This window comes from Carettochelys insculpta, chromosome 1, assembly GCF_033958435.1.
Source record: "Carettochelys insculpta isolate YL-2023 chromosome 1, ASM3395843v1, whole genome shotgun sequence".
NCBI lineage: Eukaryota > Metazoa > Chordata > Testudines > Carettochelyidae > Carettochelys > Carettochelys insculpta.
This window is the reverse complement of record NC_134137.1, coordinates 258,292,376-258,314,910: the sequence shown is the minus strand read 5'-3', so window position 1 is coordinate 258,314,910 and position 22,535 is coordinate 258,292,376. Positions and strand designations below refer to the sequence as shown.

The window sequence follows — 22,535 nt, the reverse complement described above, 5'->3', positions numbered from 1 at the left end:
CCCAGGTTCCCTCCCACTTCTATTTCTTCTACTAGTTCTTCCCTGTTTGTGAGCAGCAGGTCAAGTTGCACACGGCCCCTGGTCGGTTCCTTCAGCACTTGTACCAAGAAGTTATCCCCAACATTCTCCAAAAACTTCCTGGATTGTCTGTGTGCTGCTGTATTGGTCTCCCAGCAAATGTCCGGATGATTAAAGTCTCCCATGACAACCAGGGCCTGTGATTTGGAAGCTTCACTAAGCTGCTTGAAGAAAGCCTCATCTATTTCCTCTCCCTGATCTGGTGGTCTATAACAGACACCAACTACATCATCACCTCTGTTACTTCCACCTCTAAGCTTAACCCAAAGACACTCAACTGGATTTTCTCCTTCCTCATATCTTCCTTACACGTCTGCAAGTGAGGGCAATACATAAGATGACACAAAGGCAAGTAACAACACCAGAAGGAATCCTACTACCTGTCCTCTTCCCATTAGAGCAGAGGTGGGCAATAATTTTTAATGGGGTGGGTGGTAAGTAACCAAGGGTCACTCTTTTCTGTGGAAGGGATGATGTAGTATGGAAGGAAGTATGGATACAGGAGGAAGTATGGATACAGGAGAGGATTCTGACCTGGGGAGAGGAGTGAGGGGGTGCAGGGTCTGCGAGGGACTTGCAGTGCAAGAGGGGTTTGGGTGCCAGAAGCAGGCTCTGGCTAGGAGGCACTTATACCTAAGTTGATCCTGGCCAGCTGCACTCTCAGGCAAGCTTCCCTGCCTGCCAGTCGCTCCAGCTTAATGACTGTTCCATGTGGTTCTCCAGGCTGAGGGAAGTGGAGAGGTTTCACATGCTGCCCTCACCACCAGCAAAATCTCTCAGCTCCTATTAGCCAGAAGCCAGCCAATGGGAGCTGAGAAATTGTGCTGCACTGGCCCCACCAACAGGAGCTGAGAGATTTTGCCAGGCGCAGGGGCAGCACACAAAGCTCTCCCACCTCCACAGCAGAGAGCCAAAGGGAGCAGCCAGCTGATTTGAGTGAGACTTCTCCCTGCTGTAGGGCAGGACCATGAGCCAGGTGAAAAGCCTTTCTGGGCTTGATCCAGCCCACAGTTCATATCTTGCCAGGGACCCAAACCCTCACAGAAAACTAGACATTTCACTCCCACAGATTTCAGTGGAAGCTAGGACCCTCAGAACCATTGAGAGGATTTGGGAAGGTATATGTAGAGTTACTGGTAGGCTTCACTCAGAGTTCTGACTCATCTTTTCTATTAACTGCTGGCAGGTAGGTTAATCCTCTGAATGGTCAATGCTTAGTAGTTTTCAGGCCCTGGACTAATCAAAATCAAACTAACATGCAAACATGGAATTTAAAATGTTCATAAGATAAAATCTCTAACAAATGTTAACTCACCCATTAAAATATTCCTTTAAGAAAAGGGCAGACTGCACAAGGCCTGCTTTAACACACTGGACTATTAGCATAATTTCAAAGCAGAAAGATTTTAGAGTCTTACAGAAAAACTTTATAATTCACAGCAAGTCCTACCGGCGATCTCAAGAGATATCAGTCTTAAAATACTGGCAGGGAGAGGGAAGGAGGGGAACAACTTTTCAATATTTCACTGAAATAAAATAAGCCAACATATTTGAAGTGTCACAGGACACAAGATATAGGGCTTGTTATGAATTCTCAAATATTTGCACTCAGTTGGAAAATCTGGCAATTTCCTGACTCTGTTACTGGTGAAGAAAGTGGCAGGCTTGAGTGGAGCTGAGCTTAGACACAGTCAGTCTATTCACACCTTTAACAATGAGGATCATAAATAAAGCATCAGAAAGACATTGCACAAAATCCTGAGAAATGGCTGTATGAAGATTGTGTAATATTTAAAAGAAGTTCAGGAGATATGAGTTAAAAAGGAAGCACTGCACCTCTGGGGTCAAGCTTGTGTTATGAGGAATTACAAGTAACAGTGCAGACTAGTGGTAGGCAACTTGCAGCCTGCGGGGCTGTCCCAGCTTTGGGAGGGAGGAGAGAGCATGGGGAAGGAGTGCAAACCCATGGATGTGTGATGCTCTGAAAGGGCTGGGGAAGAAGAGGAGCAGTACAAAGTGCGAGGCTTCAGTGCCCCAGTGCACAAAAGGTGTACGGGGAGGCAGACAGGGGGTCTGCAGGCCACAGATGGCACCCAAATGGGCTGCAGGCTGCTGCAGCCCACTGAAATAAGGAGGGCCATTCGTGCGGCCCACTCACTCTTCTTCGTGCCCATCGCTGATTTACATTAATGAGATGCATAGCGTACATAACTGGCATTGTCCCAGACTAAGATGAGTGAGTTTTGGAGGTGTCAGCAAATAAGTGTCTTCAGGGATACCACCAATAAAGGGTAGAGAGTCACAGTCCATGGTGGCAAAGCACAAGGGCACAGTGCATCCCTTGGTCCATCAGTGGCTCGTGGGTCTTCTCTGGAAAGATATATAATCTGTCACGGAAGGAAGCTGGTGACATCCCTGACCGAGTCTCTAGTCTTGTCTCCCCTCTATGGAAAGAAACAGTCTGTCCAGGAAGGCAGGGGGGACTTCCCTGACCACGTCTCTCATCTGCAGTCCCATTCACTCATCTGCGTCCCACATCTGTGGTCTCAGTCACTCGTCCATGTACTATGGGTGATCTGTGACATGCTTTGCACAGATGTCTCTGGACCTCCAGACAGCATCAGACACCATTAGCTGCCTCATGAGCCAGGTGTAGTGCCAACCAATGCCACACTCTCATGGCACTAGCTCATTATGAGGGTCCCACACATCCAAGGTGTCGATGTGTTTGCACTTGCTTCACTTAGCTGGCTATGTGTTTGGATACACATACTTTAGGATACTCCATTCAGAAAATGATGGTGATAATCCAACCAAGAAGATTTGAAGTCAGCTATTTCTAGTTTAGGTCCTGATCCTGCAAAGATGCATGCAACATGTACATCTGCTCATGTGCATAGCACAAGTGAAAAACAAAGGCTGAAAATCTTTGATCTATTGTAATTAGATATAACACCCAAGGTCCTGATCTCAAACACATACATATGCTTGTGTCAGTTCTCATGGTACCCAGGACTGACTTTCACCTTGTTATCTATCCCTCATGCCTCCACTGAGAGATAAACTGGCTTGTGCTTAACTGGGTGTCAGCTTCATGACATCACCAGCCTGTTCACCACCGAAGCACTCTCCTCTGGGCAGTGCTACCCGCTACTTTGCCTTGCAGATTAGCAATAGGTGAAATCTAGCCTCAAAGTCCCTTGGAAGCAGTTTAGCTGGACACTAGAACACTAACAGAAATAGCAGGCCTGATGACCCCAGAAGGACAGCATGTACAACAATCCCTATGATTCAGCTCAAGATCAGCACTTTGTTGAACACCAGCACTAAGACATATTTGTAATGAAGAAAAAAAAAAAATACACTTTCTAGACTCCAAACTTGGCTGTGCTTCACCCCCAGGATTCTCTGCAGCATTTCAAAACAGGTTGCTTAAGATCCTATTTTCCTGAATGTAAACATACCACCCATTTATTTCCCAGGTGCCAGGTGATACAGCAACTTTGTTCCCTAAACACAGTCCAGTAAAACTTAAGTATATCATAATGAAAGGTTCTTTTCCATTACTGTAGTTCAGTACCTTTTAGTTCCTTTTCAAAATTTTAGCTTCAGCCTAGATCCATGATTGTGAATGGGACAATACTTAATTTACATCTCTAGAGGGACACTGGTGAATAAACTTACCTTGCCTGACAGAAAACCTGTTTGTCAAGCTAGCCACGATAAAGATTTTAAAACATATTTGCAGAATAAACACATTGATATTATTGATGGGTGTGACTCTGCTTTCATTTAAGGCCTCACAGGACCTCTTTGTTGAACCTGAATATTCACATCAGAATCAGGACATTCTGTAACCTTCTTCACAGTTGGCTTTAAAGAGTTCTTGGTCCACTGTGCTTAATGTTAAAGCATGTGAGCAATTCTGTCTCAATAGGACTATGATATCTCATATGTGAATTAGATTTTGCAGCAATTCCTGTGTCAGATCAAAATAGAGATGATCTCAATGCCTATTTTTAAAAAATTAATAAATAAACTGGTTTCTGACATTGCACCCTTAGGATTATATATCCTGGATTTTAAAAAAATAAGCAGGAAGGTTTTTTCCGCTCCCACCTTAATGTTAATTGCAATCTTTTCAACAAGGCAGAAAATTAGTAATTTTACAATGGAAGAGCCAAACTGTCTCTGTACAAAGACTTAAATGTATACACATATTAAAACACTTTTAATCTTCCACAAAAAACCACAAGTAGTCTTGTAACACCTTAAAGACTAACAATTTTATTATTAGGTAATGTTAATTGTTGTTAATAAAATTAAATAACTATTGTTAGTCTTCAAGGCGCTACAGGACTGCTTGGTGGTTTTGTGAAGCTACAGACTAACGTGGCTACCTCTCTCAGTTTAATCATTCAGTGAAAGCAGCCAAAGGTCTCAATCTTGGGAACACCTGCACAAATGCTCAACTTAGTGCACAAGCAGTCCTACTGATTAAAGTAAAAGCACTCGCTTGAAGTTTAAGAAGCACGTATGTTTGCAGGATCAGAAATGTAGGTAAACTACAGAAAGTACATGATTTTTCAAACACAAACGTGACTTCCAAATGAGAGCAACAATTTAAACTAGAGGCTGTGATAGGGAAAACAGCAAAAAGGTGAAAGCGACAAGAAGGTTAAAGCTATTGGTAACTATAACACAGATGACTAAAGAAAGATGAAAAGAATGGCCAAAAATGGTGTAGTTGCAGACCATTATATAGCATGCTTGAATATGAACTCAGAGCCAGGATGTTTGACGTCTGGGAAACTTTGTACCAAAAAAATGTAAAAGACAAGCCTAGCCACACGAAGGTGGTCTACCCCAGCTACATTAGGAAAGTCAATATACACTGCCATGTAAAGCACCACTAGACCTTTTTCTGAGGGGAGGAGCAAGACAGTATTCAGCATACTGCATACAAGAAGTTCAAATGTGTTAAATCGCTTTTCTTAGGCTTGGTCTACACTAGACCTTTCAGTTGACAACAGATACACAATTCTAGCTACAGCAATTGTGTAGCTAGAATTGATGTATCTGCAGTCAACTGTAAGGTCTGTCCTCACTGAGGGAGGTCAATGGGACCGTTTCTTCTGTCACCCTTCCTTCCGTCTCACGAGAGCAGAATTACAGGAAGTTGCTGCAGACCCGAGAGATCAATTTTGCATGTCTTTATCAGATTTGCAAAAATCGAAATCCAGGAGATTGACCTTTCAACCCGATAACAGTAGACACATTCTTAGGGCTACCAGTAACATTCGGGTTAGAGAGAGGAGAGCTGACTATACTCAAAGAAAAACCCTGGCAGGACCCAGGTCGCGTTATCCAGAAAACTGGGAGGCCTCATAAGACTAGGTGATACAGAAACAAAACACTAGCCACTCAAAAGAAAGTTGGCAAACTTCTGTAAGGCCAATCCTTATAATCATACCTTTGAGTTTTCTGTTATTCCACTACTGTTGTCCATGGAGAAGTTTTCATATATGTAGGTGCTGGAGGCACCAGAGGCACCAATTATTTAACTTTACATATTTAGCTCTCAACTGCTGCTAACAGAAGTGATTTTACATTTCCAGCGGGACTGAAAATCATATTTCATGTATGTCGTTAACATCTGAATGAAAAAGTACATGTATGATAAAATGCAAATTTAATTATCACACTTGTTTGTTCTGTATAAAGATGCATGTATGTTGTGGTATATTCCTTCTGTTTGGATATTTATTTGTGTTTACTTCCTTCCAATTGCATCGATCAGGTACAACCATTCGAAAAGTTTTAGACTGAAGACCATGAAGGGTCACATCTAAAAAAATTTCACACTACACCCAGCCCCACTGTAATGCAGTCCTGACTGTGGGGGACTTGTTATACAATAAAAGTAATATTCAAGGACAATTCTGTTATTAGAACCCACACCAAGAATATAAAAATACACGAAAAAAAGAAAAAAAGCCAGAAGTGAGTTTGCCCTAATGGAGGTCTGAATTAAGTATCATGTGACCCCAACTGAAGACTCAAATCTGCCAACAACAGTTATTCATAAGTCATGTACAAGACAGTCACTGTACAAAGAATTTGCCAAGCAATTAGCTTTATGATGATGATGACAACGACCAGGTTTGGCCCAAAGGTGACGTAAAAGTTGTTTTAACATCATAGTCACCAAGACAGAATGCAGAACACCCACCCACCTTATGTTACTTGAGCCTTTGCAAATATCTCAGGTCCCCTTTGATGTTAAAAACTCAGGTGAGAATGCCAAACTCATTGCACATTTGATGCAGTGCAGCGGTAGTCAAACAAAGCAGTGGCCTGTGAAGTGCCTATCCCAGTGCTCCCAGGAGTCCCATGGGCATACAGCAGGTACTCTCCTCAGGTGCTAAGTACACAAATGTTTTGTTAAGGTTACATTCCCACATAAACAGTCTTTGTACCTGACAGGATGCTGTGCAATAGCAAATGGAGAGAAGACAAGAGCCATGTGATCAGGAAGAAGAAAGGAGAAGTCTAAGAGACACCCTATTAAGTTGTGGCTCATGCTATGGGGGAAAAAATAGTCATAAAACCCCCTTCTGAGCACACATCTGAACACAGATTTCATCACAAAGAAAAAGAACATTCGCTCCTTGTCTGTAATTTTAAATGAAACGTCACTATTTCACTTCTGCAACCCCACTGAAATCAATGTAGTTTTACTGCTGCAGTTCATAGCAAAATGTTCATCTTTATTCATATTTTGTCTTTTCTACCAAGATATTAAAATTGAGAAAAGGGAGACAAAAAAACACAAAGTAGTCATAAGTAACATTTGTGAAACAAACCCTACCCTTCCATTAAGTTTTGCAGTTGCTACTAACTGGCTTTACGTCAGGTTTTATTCCCAGCTGTGGAATTGTTTTCCAGGTGCTCCCTTGCACTCCAAAAATATTTATGCCCCTGGGAAATCATGGTGTATGTAGTCCTGCTGGGGGTCACTGAAGTAAGACTATGAGACCACCCGTGATAGAAGTTAGGTTAGAGCAGTGTTTCTTAAACTATGTTCCATAGAACACTGGTATTCCATGAACAATTCACAGGCGTGCTATGAGCATCTGACCCTTTTTTAATATCATACACTGATGGTATGGATGCTTTCTGTTATTAAAACCAGATGCAATGTTACATCTTCATTGCTATGATACCTGATCAAATTACTTCATTCTGGTTTTGTTGTACATGTTGCTTTTTGGTTTTTCTTTTTCTTCTTTTTTTTTTGGTCTTACAATTTTTGAACAAAATTTTCACAGGTGTTGTGCATAAAAAATACTATTGTTTGGTGTTCCGTGGTCCCAAAAAAGTTTAAGAAACATGGGGTTAGAGCCTAGATCTAGCTGGGTGTGTCAATGGGGTTGGGGAAGAAAGCAAAGATGTGGAAAGGAAAAGATCAGAGACAACACAGGAGTAACCACAGTAGGACACACAAAGGTACCCCACCAAAAAAGTGTGTTCTGTCAGACAGAGACAAGAGCAGCTGCCTTCAGAAAAGCCAGAGAGGGACTGGATAATGAGGAAGAGCCAAATTCAGCTAATAAAGGGGGGAGGCAAATAGATGCACTAATCTTGCTCTTTTAGCCCCTCTCCCCCGCGTTACGGCACTGCCTGCTCTCGACAAAGGTACAGCAGCTCTCCTTACCTAAAGGCGTGTCCAGTCATTAACACGCGGGTAGCAGAACTGCAAGCAGTCCCTCTCCCCCGGGAACAAGGAAATCCGCCGCTGGGGGGAAGCCCAGCTGACAAGACCGGAGCGCAGGTGTGGCCGCTGCTGCCGCTCAGGTTACCCGGAAACGCGAGAGACACCTCAGCGTGCTGGGGAGGGAACCTCGATACCCGACTCTCCCTCCGGCCTGGCTGGCGCACGCGGGGGAAGGAGTTAAACCACTCACGCGGCCGAGGCTCCCAGCCCGTAGCCCGCCCTGGTGGAAAGGGGGAGGCGTGGCAGTGGACATGGCAATTTGCCACAATCACAAAACAACCCCCCCTCCCCCCCCAGCGGGCGCGGGGGGAAGGAGAACAAAAGACGAGCCAAAGAGCGGGGAACATATACCCCGCCCCGCAGTCCCTGCCGCTGCCTCCGGGAGCCTCTTACCTTTCGGGTTGTTTTCCTTCCTTGCAGGCAGCAGCTGATGCGCGACCCCCAGGTTCCCCTTGCCCGAGGGGCGGCCGGCAGGGAACTCCCCCTCCCCAGCCCTAGGCGAGAGGTGGCCGAGGAGCGCCCCCCCGCCCAGCGGGCTCTCTCCGGCGCATGGATCACCAGCCTGGCGCCAGAAAACGCTGCTCCCCGCTGCTCCGGCTTTAACCGAGCCCGCGGCTGCCGCTGCTCCTGGTAGAACAAAGTGCAGCCGCCAGCGAGCGGAGGACGCAGCTAAGGCTTCCAAAGCGCCCGCCTCTGCCGCCGCGCTCAGGCTTGGCGCAGACCAGCGCGCCCCCTGCTGGCCATAGTCTTCCCCGTATGGAGGAGCGGGGCCGGGCTCTCACTGACCTGCCGCAACCCGCTGTCATTTGCCTCTGTGCGAGCTCTGGTATGTGAACATAAGGGCTGCCCTGGGGTACGCCTACACTACAGGAGCCGCCTCTGTGGACAGAAGTGACTGTCGAAAGGGATTTCCCCGCAAAACTTCTGCTCACAGATTGCATCTACACACAAAAGCGGATTGAAAAAGCGATCTGCTGTGTCGACAGAGAGCAGCCAGACTGCCCAGCCGTGGCAGGACAGAGTGGCTGACCAGAAGTCCAGGAAACAGGGCTGCCCGGGGAACCGGAAACCCTGTCTGTGAACAAAAGGGCCCCAGAGTGTTTGCATGGCTGTTTTGTCAACAGGGCACTGTCAAGAGAGTCGTTATCCCTGAACGGGGAGAGGTATAACAGTGCTGGCGGATGTGCAGCCTCCAGAAAGCACATTTTGTGTGTAGACATGCTGCAGGTTTTTCTGACAAACGCCCAGCTTTGCCAAAAAAACCCACTTGTGTAGGGCTATGTCTACACAAAAGGTTTTTTCAATAGAACAGGCATTTTGTCAACAAAACACCGAGCATCCACATTAAAAATGCCTTCTGTTGACGTACTGTCGATTGAACTCAGCACTTTTGTCGACAGCCTTGTGCCTCTTCCCCACCAGGCAGAATGTCTTTCTCGACGGAATCTGTTGACAAAAAAGCTGTGTGGACTCTCCGGGGGCCCTGTGTTGACGGACACGGTTTCTGAGTCACTGTTTGCTGTACTTCTGGTCAGCCATGCTGTCAAGAGAAGGTCGGGCAGTCTGTGCACTCTTTGTCAACAGAGTGGATCAGTTTTTTGATCTGCTTTTGTGCGTGTATGCACTCTGTTGACAGAAGTTTTGTCGGAAGAGCTCTTCTGACAGTGACTTCTGTCGGCAGATCACGGTAGTATAGACATAACTATGGACAAAAGGGCAGTTGCCCCAGGCCCCCCAGGCATGAGGGGCCTTAAGGCTCCAGAACTCCATTTTGTTTAAACTATTTGCTTTAGTGGAAGAAAAGAAATGTGTCATGTCAATCTTATTTTAAAAATAAGTGTGACTTTTATTACGCATCACGAGTAATAATAAGCATGGATACATGTTAAAGCACAATGATGTCATATTAATACTTTGATATATTGGGAGACCCTTGTGACTGTGTTGTTCAAGGACCCCACCTGTTCTTAATCCACCCATGTATGAAGGAGGTCAGGGAAATCACCTGTTCCTTCTCTATTCATGTTAAAGCAAGGGAGTAAAACATCTGCCTTGGTGGCAGCTGTCTTTTAGATCAAATTGTAAAGCTCCTGCACTCAGCTCCAGAGGTCCGGACTTTGAGTTTGCTTGTGGGCAGCTGTATTGGGATTTTGTGGAAGGCTAAGGTACTTTTCTGAAAAAAAATATTCAACTGAAATCCACACATCTGGCATAGCTGAGAAGGGGCAGGAGATTGGAAAACTGCAGCCCCTGGTCTAGTTTGGGAATTTGCAGTTTCACCCTCCCTGTAATATGTGCAATTGACACCTTAATCCTAAAAACACTTTTGCACAGAAGCCATGATCCGCCCACTTACCCAAACTCCATGGAAACCACACACACATAACATGCAGAACTTGTGTTTGCAGGACAGGGCCTCGGACAAAATGTGCTCAAAAATGGGGATCTACAAAATACTGCCACTGATCTGAAGCTGTGCTTTGTGCTTTTGACATGTATCTCAGCTCCATAACTCTCAGCTAAAAAGTAATATTCTCCCTCTTTCTCAATTCATGATTTCCATGATTGTTTGCTAACTTACTATAAGCCAGGGCTATCTCCCAGGCTGCGACAAGATGAATGAGAGAAATTAAAAACAAAACCTTAATAAATTCCTTTGTCATAAAAGTGGATACTGTAAAACCTTCCCTCAGCTTAATCTAGTCTGAGGATGAGTCTAACAGCCTCAGTGGAAATTTCAGAGGAAGTTTCTCAGCTGGATCATAGTGGTTCCAGATGGAACAACGTAGCACCGGATTCTGCAAACACTTATGCGTGTGACTCATTCTACATGCGTGGGCACTGCTCACATGTAAGCTCCCAGTAAAGAATCTAGTGTTGCCAAATCTCATTATTTTATTACAAGTCACATAATTTGGAGTGCATTTTTCTTTTTTTTTCTCTTTTTTCTGGGGCGGGGGGGGTTCCAAGGTATGGAGTCATGTTTATCATCTGAGAATCCTAGTTTTCCTTTTTTTAGCCTTTATGGATAGCCCATAGAAAACTTTAGCCCTCCTGGATACGCAGAAAAGGTTGTAAACATGAATCCATTCATGCAAATTTGCTGTATAAACTATATATTTAGAGAACACTGTGTGTATTGTTTTTAAAGCTAATCTCATAATTTTTAAGGGCTGATTTGTGGTTTTGGAATATTTGGGGTGGACAACCCTGAAAGATTCATCTACACAGGTAAAGTGTGAATTTTAAGTGGATTAACCATTCCTAATGAACGCTGTGGTTGGATGCACTTATTCTGGAATAACAGCATCCACACGTGGAGTTAATTGGGAAAAGCAATTCTGGAAAAATTCCCTGTGTGGACAAATGCTCCCCCATATGCTGAATCATGAACTATGAGTGGCCTCATTGCCTTCAACTGGACTGCTTACCAAGGGAAAAGCTAAGAGCATCATTAATTTTTTCAGGATTGGGCCTTGGTTTTTAAAACAAGGCAACAGATCTCTTCTGCTACTCATTTCTTTTGTGGCAGACTAGCCATCCCTCCACTAGAAACAAAAAGAGATCAATAGAAATCAATATCACAGCAGGTGCATTTTATTGAAGTTTCTACTAGGGTCCCAATAGCTACGTCTACACGTGAAGCCTACATCGAAGTAGCTTATTTCGATGTAGCGACATCGAAATAGGCTATTTCGATGAATAACGTCTACACGTCCTCCAGGGCTGGCAACGTCGACGTTCAACATCGACGTCGCGCAGCACCACATCGAAATAGGCGCTGTGAGGGAACGTCTACACGCCAAAGTAGCACACATCGAAATAAGGGTGCCAGGAACAGCTGCAGACAGGGTCACAGGGCGGACTCAACAGCAAGCCGCTCCCTTAAAGGGCCCCTCCCAGACACAGTTGCACTAAACAACACAAGATCCACAGAGCCGACAACTGGTTGCAGACCCTGTGCATGCAGCATGGATCCCCAGCTGCAGCAGCAGCAGCCAGAAGCCCTGAGCTAAGGGCTGCTGCACACGGTGACCATAGAGCCCCGCAGGGGCTGGAGAGAGAGCGTCTCTCAACCCCTCAGCTGATGGCCGCCATGGCGGACCCTGCTATTTCGATGTTGCGGGAAGCGGATCGTCTACACGTGCCCTACTTCGACATTCAACTTCGAAGTAGGGCACTATTCCCATCCCCTCATGGGGTTAGCGGCTTCGACGTCTCGCCGCTTAACGTCGATGTTAACATCGAAATAGCGCCCAACACGTGTAGCCGTGACGGGCGCTATTTCGAAGTTAGTGCCGCTACTTCGAAGTAGCGTGCACGTGTAGACACGGCTAATAAGTGAGACTTGGCATATCCTGCCTCACACCTTTGTTACTTAATTTTATGCATGTGAATAATGTACTTGCAGGGCAAGGAGAAGTCAGGACCACCAGATGCCCCCTTAATGCTCCTTTATGATACATAAGAGTGACCTCAAAGATGTTCCCAAACATGAAGAAAAGGGATCTACTTTTTTGTTTTGTTTTTAACTATATAGGGAATACCAACCCATGCTGGGCTGTTGTTTTCCAGGGAACTAGAACCCAACTTTCTAAGCTGCTCTGTGGAGGCACATAACTCTGCTTATTCCAGATCTCCTTTGAAGTCCAAGGGACTCCATAAGGGCATGGGCTCATTATAAGATCAGAGTCAGAAAGACAGAGACATCATAAGGGCTATGTTTACACAAGCCCCTTCTTTTTGCATAGTAATGAGCAAGGTTGAAAGATGCTAATGAGGCACTGACATGAATATGCAGCACCTCATTAGCATAATGGTGGCTGCAGCAATTCGAAAGTGCCGCTTTCAAATAGCGTGCCGCCCATGTAGACAGGGGCCTTTAGAAAGGACCCCCCAGTCTTCGAAAGCCCCTTATTCCTAACACCAAATAGGAATAAAAGGCTTTTGAAGATTGGAGGCCCCCGTCTACATGGCCAGTGCGTAATTCAAAAGTGGCACTTTCAAATTGCTGCAGCTGCCATTATGCACCTTATTAGTATCTTCTGACCTTGCTCATTACCATGCCTCCTTTTGAAAAGAAGGGGCTAGTGTAGACACAGCCAATGAGATGAAATTGGAAGTGCCACTTTTTCAGCTGTCACTTGAAGAGCAGGAGATGTAAAACTTCTGTCATATATTCATCAGCAGTTTTGACTTAAACAGGCTTCAACACAAAGGCCATGTCTACAACAGCCAAAAACCACTAGCCAAAAACTTCAAAATGGCCATTTCGAAGTTTACTAATGAAGCACTGAAATACATATTCAGCGCCTCATTAGCATGCGGGCGGCTGCAGCACTTTGAAATTGATGTGGCTCGCTGCCGCGCAGCTCGTCCAGATGGGGCTCCTTTTTGGAAGGACCCGCCAACTTCAAAGTCCCCTTATTCCTATGAGCAGATGGGAACAAGGGGACTTCGAAGTAGGCAGTGTCCTTTTGAAAAGGAGCCCCATCTGGACGAGCTACGTGGCTGCGAGCCGCATCAATTTCGAAGTGCCGCAGCCGCCCGCATGCTAATGAGGTGCTGAATATGTATTTCAGCTCTTCATTAGTAAACTTCGAAATGGCCATTTGCATGGCCATTTCGAAGTTTTTGGCTAGTGTAGACATAGCCAAACAAGCACAAAAAAGCGAGTCTGACAAACATTCCCTCCTCCCACTGGAAACCTGGAACACTGCAGCTCGGATTGCAGCTGAAAGTAAGGCTACATCTACACTACGAGATAAATTCAAATTTAAGGCAGTTAGCTTGATATTTCAACATGACTTTCTTTACTGTAAATACCATTAGTTGCATTTGGGGAGCACTAATATTGATGTTACAAGATCATTAGAACTGTCTGGTTGTAGTGTCACGTTCAAACTTAAAAGTTTGATTAAAGGAGAACGTGGAAGTGCCATGTCTTAAAATCGAATTTTTTAGCCTCCAGAGGAGACCCGTATGTAACCCACAATGCCCCTCACTGCTCCGCTCTGTCCGCTGATCTACAGGTGCCCAGGAATTAGGTAACCGGAAGACCGTGAATTTCAAATTGGGACCAGGAAGCCTGTGGCTGTAGGGTCATGTTTGTATGAGAGGGTGAGAAACATCTTTCTTTCTTTGCTATTAGCGCTTTGAGTGCATCTATCCGTTAGAGACAGCCTCAACACAGAGTTCATGGTTCTGTCTCTACCGCTGCTAGCTGAGTACTTGGTACTTTTTTCTACACTGCCTGGTGCCAGCCACTTCCCCACCACACTATGTGGCAGCAAAGCTGTTGTGGGGGTTGTTCTTTGATAAGAGGATGAGAAACTTCTTCTCAGTGGTTTACATTTGTGCATGCTCTCCTTCCTCCTCCACAGGTGCCACGCAGTTGGGGTCTTTCCCATGCTCAACCACACCATGTGGCTAGCCCCCGACCTAATGAAAGGACATGCCTACCATTTGGTGCAGACTATGCTGCCAGACAGCACCATGTCTTGGCTTGTGCATGGTTAGGGTTCCAAGGGCAGTAAAGATTTTCAGGGGCTTGCAGCTGCTGGGGAGAAATCTCCCCCAGTGGCTAAGATTTTCATCTCATTGCTGCCACCAGGTGTGGGCGGGAAGTCTCCGCTCAGTAGCTAAGATTTTGGGATCTTGCGGCCCTCTGGGGGGACTGCTTCAACTGGCCTGCCCCCACTGAAACCTCCCCATACTTTTACCCCAACAAGGACCCAGGGAGCTAGCTGTTGCCAGAGGGGGGAGTCTCCCCCCACTGACTAAGATTTTCGGGGCACTGCTGCCACCCAGTGGGGGAAATTCTCCCTGAGTGGCTAAGATTTTCCAGGACTTGCAGCCATCCAGGGGGATTGCTTCAACTGGCAACCCACCAAAAATATTTTCGGGCATTCCTGCCACTGGGGTGAAGTTTCCTGTGGCAGCTAAGATTTTCGGGGGCTTGCAGCTGTTCAGGTGGACTGCTTCAACTGGCCCCCACCACAAATATTTTTGGGGCTTTTCTGCCACTGGGGGGAAGTCTCCCCAGATGGCTACAAATTGTGGGACCTGGCTGCTGCCTAGGGGGATGGTTCAAGTGGACCTCAAGCCAAGGACCTCACACCCCACAGCCAAAAACATCTTTGGGGACTGTGTCAATTGGCCATTCAACCTCCCAAATGCCAAACCACCTGACAGTTGCAATGAAATTTGGCAAGCCCCATCCCCAGTGTCGGCAATTTCTGTGGAGTGAAGAGGGAAGCCAAAAATCTTTTTTCCTAGCCTTTTCTATCCTCTTTCTTCCAACTTTGCACCCCTTCACACAGGGAAGAGTTGGGGCAGGGCCAGTTGAGAATTCAGACTGTGCACAGAAGCTGTATAATAGACTGGCAAGCCAAATACCCTCCCCTCACCAACTCTCTTTGTTCAAAACCCTCACTACCTACTCTTTCTTCATGATTTTCATTGTCCCTGTATTATTTTCAGGGATCAGATGTAATCAAGGGAGGGACAGTTGGTGGAGGGTAAGTTGAGAAGACATGCCTGCTGATTTTATAAAATCTTTCATAATTCAGTTACAACTACAGTTTTAAAAAGTAATTCAGTTAAAGAAGAAAGATTTCTGTGCATTGGGCTATCTTTGTTGATGCACTAGTTTTTCTTCCTTCCACCTGGAAAAATGGACATCTGCTTACCACAGGAGGGGAATGAAGGCAATGCAACATGGGAAGATGATGTCAAATACCAGCAAAAATACCCAGCATGCTACAGGGATGAGGGAACTGTGGGATCAGTCCCACAATGCACTCCTGCAAGAGTCGACATTTGCCGATTGAGTGTGGCAGCAATAAGTCGACTTTGTGAGGAGCATATGAGGAGGTGAGGATAGTTAAACTTGAATTTATAATATCCAGCATCACAAAATCAATATTAATAAATTCAAATTTATCTCACAATGTAGAGGTAGCCTAACACTGCAGTCCCAGCTGTTCTGTTGTCTCCTACAGGGTCTTCTAGCAAACCCCAGCAATTTCTCAGTTCCAGTTCCAGAGCAAGATAAATATAAATAAGATAAATTTAGAAGCTCTATTTATGTATCAGAAAGGCAACCTTCAGCAAATCTAAAAAGTGATTAGTCAGATGAAGACATATGTTACAAGGGGTGCTTGGATGGCCTTTGGTCTTTTTATAGCAAGGCTGAGGACAAGTGCTACTGTGGGTTATTGCAGTCTGGTGGAGAGGAAATGATCTTTTGTGCTATAGGTTTCTGTTGTAACAGGCCCTCCAGAAGAAACCAAACAGAGCAATAGAACCCACACCTTTGTTATTTAATTTTTACACATGAATGAGTTACTTGCAGAATCAGAAGTCGGGGCCAACGGAATTTCTGATTCCTGTGGTGGCTTAGTTTTCCTTCTGAGGCTTGTGGAATGCTTTCATAGGTGGGTTAGGCATCCACAAGCGCCTTTCCCGGAACTCTGGGTTGATGCACAGAGGAGAAGTAAGAGTGAGCGTGGAGGAAGCTGGAGAAAGAGTGATCAGGTGACCTGAGAGATAGAAAGTGGGAGTGGAGAAGAGAAATAATTGGGAAGGGAAAGAGAATGTAGGTTAGAGGGTAACTGGGGGAAAGGATTAAAAAATGAAGGCTTAGGAGAGAGACACAATCTGAAGGCCATGAGGAAGAAAAGATAGAGGAAAAAAAGCATGGGCTCTAGAAAGAAAAAGCTATAAATGAGAGAGAATGAATAGACAGTTTGGGGAAATGAAATCTATAGTGTGATGCTGAGCCAGGCTGGTTGACCTGAAAGCAACTTTTAAGGACATATTAGAAGAACTGGTGAACACTGTCAATCCTTATAGTTAGCTAGCAAAGCCAGTTAAATAGCTGAACATCCAGATATATTGTTAGCAAAATAAAGACTAGGTACTAATTGCATTTGTCTGCTATCACCTGTATCTTGCTAGAAGTTTATCAATGAGATCTGATTAGTTTGTAGACACTAAACTTCTGTTCTTGCCTATAATATCTCACTATCATAGTCTTGAGTCAGAGATGAAAGGAGGAGATTATCATTTAGACAGGATTTGTAAACTACCTGTGAATGGTTTGAGAGTTAATTGCCCTATACTAATGAATTCAACTAGTGAGCAGTGCACACCTAGGAAACAAAGGTTAACTTTGAAGCTATAATACACTTTACCAATTACTCAGCCAAGAAAGCCTGCTCTGAGCACAACTGAACTGCAGGTATAAAGGAAGTTTGGGGCCCAATCTTTGTTACCTCAGATCAGATTTTCCCTGACAAAATTTAATCAAAGTCACAAGACTGAAGTCTGCAGGTCTATTTTGGATTAACCCTGCGATTGCTCCCAGAGAAATGTGAACAAATACTGGACATGGACTGTCTACTGCACTATAACCTTTTAAATTTATTTCAGAAGGATTTTTACAAATCAGCAACCTTTCCATCTATCCTATAAAATTAATCCTTTTTTTCATATCTGTATTTAGAATGATCTCTGAACTATAGGAACTTTTTTTAAAATGTAAGATATTGTTAAGTAAGGGTCACCTGTAAGAATGTATTTGAGTTAGAGAGGAGATTGACCATGGTGAGTAATGCGCCTGTTGTCTTGGAATGTCAAGGTGATGAATAAGGTTTTTAGTAACCATCAGTATACTAGACTGGGCTGTCTGGATGAGAGTGAAAGATTGGATTGCTCAAAGGGAACTGTATTTTGACTTCCGAGTAACCAGTAAGGTATTTCAGATGCTGTTTTCTTACTGCCTCCGTGAAATCTAGTTACATAATAAATCATCAGTTTTGGGGATCATCTTTCTTATTCTTTGCAGTTTGCCCTGATTGAGCATTCTCAGTTCAGTGCCTCCCCCACTCAGTGAACATGGTCACTTCTGGAATCACATATAAACAGTCCAAAATGCTGGAACTTACAGGGGGTTAAAATAGGAGTGAAGATGGGGTTCAGCACTGCCCTTCCAGTCTCGTAAAGTAAAACAGAAAACTCCTGCTTTGCAAAAAAGGTGAACAGAGTCCATTCTAGATGTGGGTGGAAGAAATGGAAAAAAAAATGTATCAGGCATTCTGAGCCACAAAGCTCAGTGTTTTCTTGTTCATCTGGGCTTATGTACTTTTTGTTTTCCTTTCATATGTTTTGTTTTAAAAAGACCTTGACTACTGCAAGGGTTTATCTTCCCAGGCTCTAGACATACATAATAGAACCCTAGAACTGGGATGGACCTCAAGAGGTCATCAAGTCCAGTCCCCTGCCCTCAGAACAGGACCAAGCAACATCATCCCTGTTAGATATTTACCTAGCATGGTCTTAAAGACCTTGAATGATGGAGAGTCTACAACCACCCTAGGCAATTTATTCCAATAATTAACCACCCGGACAATTGGAAATTTTTTTCCCCAATGTCCAGCCTAAACCTTCCTCAGTGCAATTTAAGCCCATGCTTCTTGTCCTATCCTCAGATGCTAAGGGGAATATTTTTTCTCACTCCTCTTTGTAATATCTTTTCTGATACTTGAAAGCTGCTATCATGCCCCTTCTCAGCCTTCTCTTTTCCAAACTAAATTAATAAGAGACATTCACTCCATAATGAAAGCTTCATTTTAATTTTTAATCTAAACCCAGATTTTACTAGATGATTTACAACTAACATGTCACACTGGCTTCTAAATTGATACAGTATGTTTCTGGCCTAAGCATTTTCCCACAAAATTTGAAATGAATAAAATAGAGCTCCTGTATTAGGATGCAGAAAAAATTAGAGCTAATAAACATGTTTCCAAAGCATTCTAACGCATTCTCGCTGCTTTCTAGCAAAACATGAACGAAGGACATTGTTCAAAACCTGTATTTGTAGACTCCATTATCAGTAGACTTGGCAGAATTATTTTTTATAATTGTGACCACTACATTAAGCTTTTTTTAGTTCAACTTAATTTTTTACAGTTGCAGGAAATTATGGAAGGGTTAGACAATGTAATTTAATTACAATAGATGCACAAATTCACAGAGTTAAAGCTTTATATATATAAAGACACAGTCAACATCATATTGTCAAAATATACCAAGTAGATAGCCTGAAATCAAACTCTAATAAATCCTAACAGCATTTTTCTTATTTCACCTTCCTGTAAACTTTTGCATCTGTTACAACATGTGCTTATTTATAGCTAGGCTTTAGCAAGCCTACCACCATACATATTACCACATACATATTTGGAGAGAACTCACAAGGATGAGTAGGGAGGCTCCAGACAACTGCTTTGAGAAACAAAGTGCCACAGGATGCTTTTTTATAAATAAATGAATAAGCAAATTGAAAAGAAGAAGAAACAGAACTAACATGAGATTGCCCATTACTGTATCACCCTGCTCATGGTCCTAGTATACTGTATCCATTTTCTCGATCTTGTGATCTCTTTTTTCCATTTTGTGACTTCTTAGATTGTAAGGTCTTCAAGGCCAGGATTGCACAGGCACACCTGACACAGAATTTTGTGCTCCATCAAGCTAGAAGAAAACAGTAATAAGAAGTGTCAGTCTGTGCTTTTTACACTGTTCCACAATATAAAAGCAAGCAATTTTCAGCACTTAAAAATAAATTCTTCATGTGAAGGGCTGTCAGCCTGTGGAATTCATGGCTGCACTTGGGCAGTCACCCTCAGACTGCTGGTGGACTTAGAAAAGGAGGCTGAGTGGCCTTGATCAGGCACTGACTGAGACTGATACAGTTGTATGGAAACAACTGAGAATGACTGAAAGGAACCTTTACAACATGTAAGATTACTTAGCACACGAACAAGGCCCCTCTTACTTTATGTAAATACGTCTTTGAATATGAACATGCCTCACTCAAAGATGGTTTATGTAACACTGATCCTGTACCATATCAATTTTAAAGTCACAATCTGCTGATTGGGTACTTCCTATTTTTGTGCATGTATCATTCTTAGATGTGAAGTCAGAAATACAACATGTGAATCTGGTTTTATTTCTGAATGTGCTCATGAGTGCTCTTAAGGATACTTTAGCAGCATAGTGGCTTAGTACTCAAACTAATGACCTATGAATTGTCTTGCTTGTCCTATAAACCCAAACTGTGGTTGGTCCTAGAAAGACATGGGACCATGCCAACTGATACCCAAATTCATCTTGAATCTAGTATTTGTCCATAGGGATGGTGAGACTGAAAAAAAGGGATCCCACCTTGCCCTGGAGAAAATCTAGTTCAGGAACAGAAAGCAATCAGTCTTTTGTCTTCAGCCGGCTTTTGAACTTGCCTTGTCACCTGACAACAAAGAACTCTAAACAACTCTGAAAAAAAGCTGTAGACCCAGGCCAGAATAAAGATCAATGCTGACTTGAAACATATTACTTGATATAAGATTAACTGTTTAAGGTAAAAATTGGCACATAACAAGTTTCTTAGTATATTAGAAGTAGCTGGCCTTTTTGTTTATTTTAACATAGTGACTTCTTTGTGCTGACTGTATTTAATTGCCCCCACTTAAATCCTACTTTTTATACTTAATAACACGTTTGTTTATTATCAAACCAATGTAAATAGTTGTTAGCTGGTGGTGGGGGTCGGCAGAAGAGCAACCACTGTGCAGATCTCTATTTCATTTTAACGAGGCTGACATCCTTATGAGCTTTCTCTGTGCAAAATTTTACTCAGGGTAAGGGATTTGTTTGGAGTTTTGGTTCATTTTGAGGGGTTGGGTTCCAGGGTAATGAGCCTTTATAGCTGAGCCCTTCCAGTGCTGAACTGGTTCAGTGTCTGTATTGCTGTGCAGGAGGAGGAATCCTCAGCTCTGTGCCTGGGCTGGAGGAGACCAGGACTTCTTGTCCAGCAGGACAGTATGCTGGGAAGTCTCAGTGGGCAACAGTGATTTGACCAGCACGCTTGGGGACTGTGCCAAAGGGATTTCTGTGATCCACCCTGTCACAAGAGCAACTGGAAAATTTGGTTCAGTCTCACAATGTTAATATTTTTGGAATAAGAGAAACAGGCAAACTAGAGAGCTGATCCCTAGCAAAAACAGTTATTGGAAATAATCAGTTAAATTCTTTTGAGGACTCTAGTGACATACAAAAGAGCATTCACATTCATTACCCCAGGAGAACGACTGATGCCAGAAGTTTACCAATCTATTGTTGTCTGACTAAAGAATGTAAACTAAGTGAATCTCATGCAGCTTCAGAATGCATACCGCTCCAACTAATTTTGGGCTTCCAGGGTTTGAAAAACTAGCCTGCCTTTGTAAATATTTTTTGTCTGCTAGTCGAGATCCATGAGTTTTGTTTAAAGGGAGAGGAAGGGAATTAATTCTATCTAAAGTGAAACTACATGATGTATTAGGAACAACAGGATACTGTACTTTATGCTTCTTTCTCCATCCCCCAAAATTAAAACAAGCAGGCAGATATAGGAAATTCAAAGGGATTTAGGATCTTAAGTACCCAAAACACTTTTGAATATAAAAAGTAAGTTTCCAGACTACTTTGATACTTTTGAAAGTTTTACCCAACATTCCTATTCTGCCTTGCAATGCATGAGCCTTTGACTTTGTTTGTAGAGATAACAGCAACACAGTTTCTTTTACTGCTAGACGGGAAGCGCTGTGGAAGATGGATATTGAGAACATGCTTACTGAATGCAAACAAACTCACTTGGAGGGGTTAACAGTGACTTTATCCTAACACCCCATAGCACTTCTCCATGCTGCTGTATCTGGACAAGTGAAAAATAAAATCTGAAAATAGATTCTCTGATCAATAGCCAGGCTGGGACAGGAGTAATCAAACATGATTTTAATATTTCTATAGCAACCAAGTATACAAGGTACTTTGCAGCACAGCTGGAAAATACACAGTCTCTGCTAAAAATAGCTTGCAATCCAAGGCTCTGATTTGGCACATAGAGTCATGGGACAGTCCCATCACACACACTCAGGCAGTGTAGTTTGTGGTCTAGCCAGAAGTCCCAGGCTTACATTTCTCGTGTTACAGGTTGCTCACAGTAAGAGCAGGGAATACTCTGCCTCTACAGCCACAAAAACCTACCCAGACTTTGCTGGCCAGATCTCTGCACACAGCTGCTTATCTAGGTTCCTTTCAACAACACCGTCACAGATTTGAGCAGCAAGGTTATCTCCCACTGCCCAAGAGAAAACAAAGTGCATCTTCCTGGAAACCTCACTGGTCCTAAAATCAGCTAGCCCTGCCCACTTCCATTGCCTTCCTTCCTGTGCCTGTTAAATCAGTCCTCAGCTGATGTGCTAATTAATTATTTTGCCCACCCTTCCTGCTATCATAATGAGCTAATTACATTTCATTCCCAATCAGGTCTCTGGGGAAGCTAATTAGTGTCAGAGCAGTGAGAGTGCAGGTTTCCCGGGTAACTCGCTGCACTCTGTCACGCTCACCAATCCAATCTCTTTCTGAAGAATGGGAATGATAATGTTTAAATGATGGGGGCAATGAGAGACCTCCTTCATTCACAATAATAAAGCACTTGGAGGTCTTCAAAATGGGAGTGCTATTAGGGCTCAATCCAAAGCCGATTGAAGCTAATGGGAATCTTTCCCTTAAATTCAAACAGGATCAGACTCTTGAAAAGACAGACTTGCCATTGTAGGTTGTTTGG

At 43.7% G+C, this 22,535-nt stretch overlaps 1 protein-coding gene across 4 annotated transcripts in view; it reads right to left on the bottom strand.

Annotated features, from left to right (window-relative positions):
* Nucleotides 1–8,510, bottom strand: part of EPS8 (EGFR pathway substrate 8, signaling adaptor) — a 237,387-nt gene extending 228,877 nt beyond the window's left edge. For 2 of the 4 annotated variants that reach the window (XM_075005154.1, XM_075005210.1), the window contains exon 1: nucleotides 7,796–8,013. The gene's annotated coding sequence lies outside the window, so the exon portion shown is untranslated. Of the gene's footprint in view, nucleotides 1–7,795; nucleotides 8,014–8,248 lie in introns of those variants that run through there. The other 2 variants (XM_075005164.1, XM_075005217.1) reach the window with 2 other exon arrangements.
* Nucleotides 8,511–22,535: the final 14,025 nt, after the last annotated feature.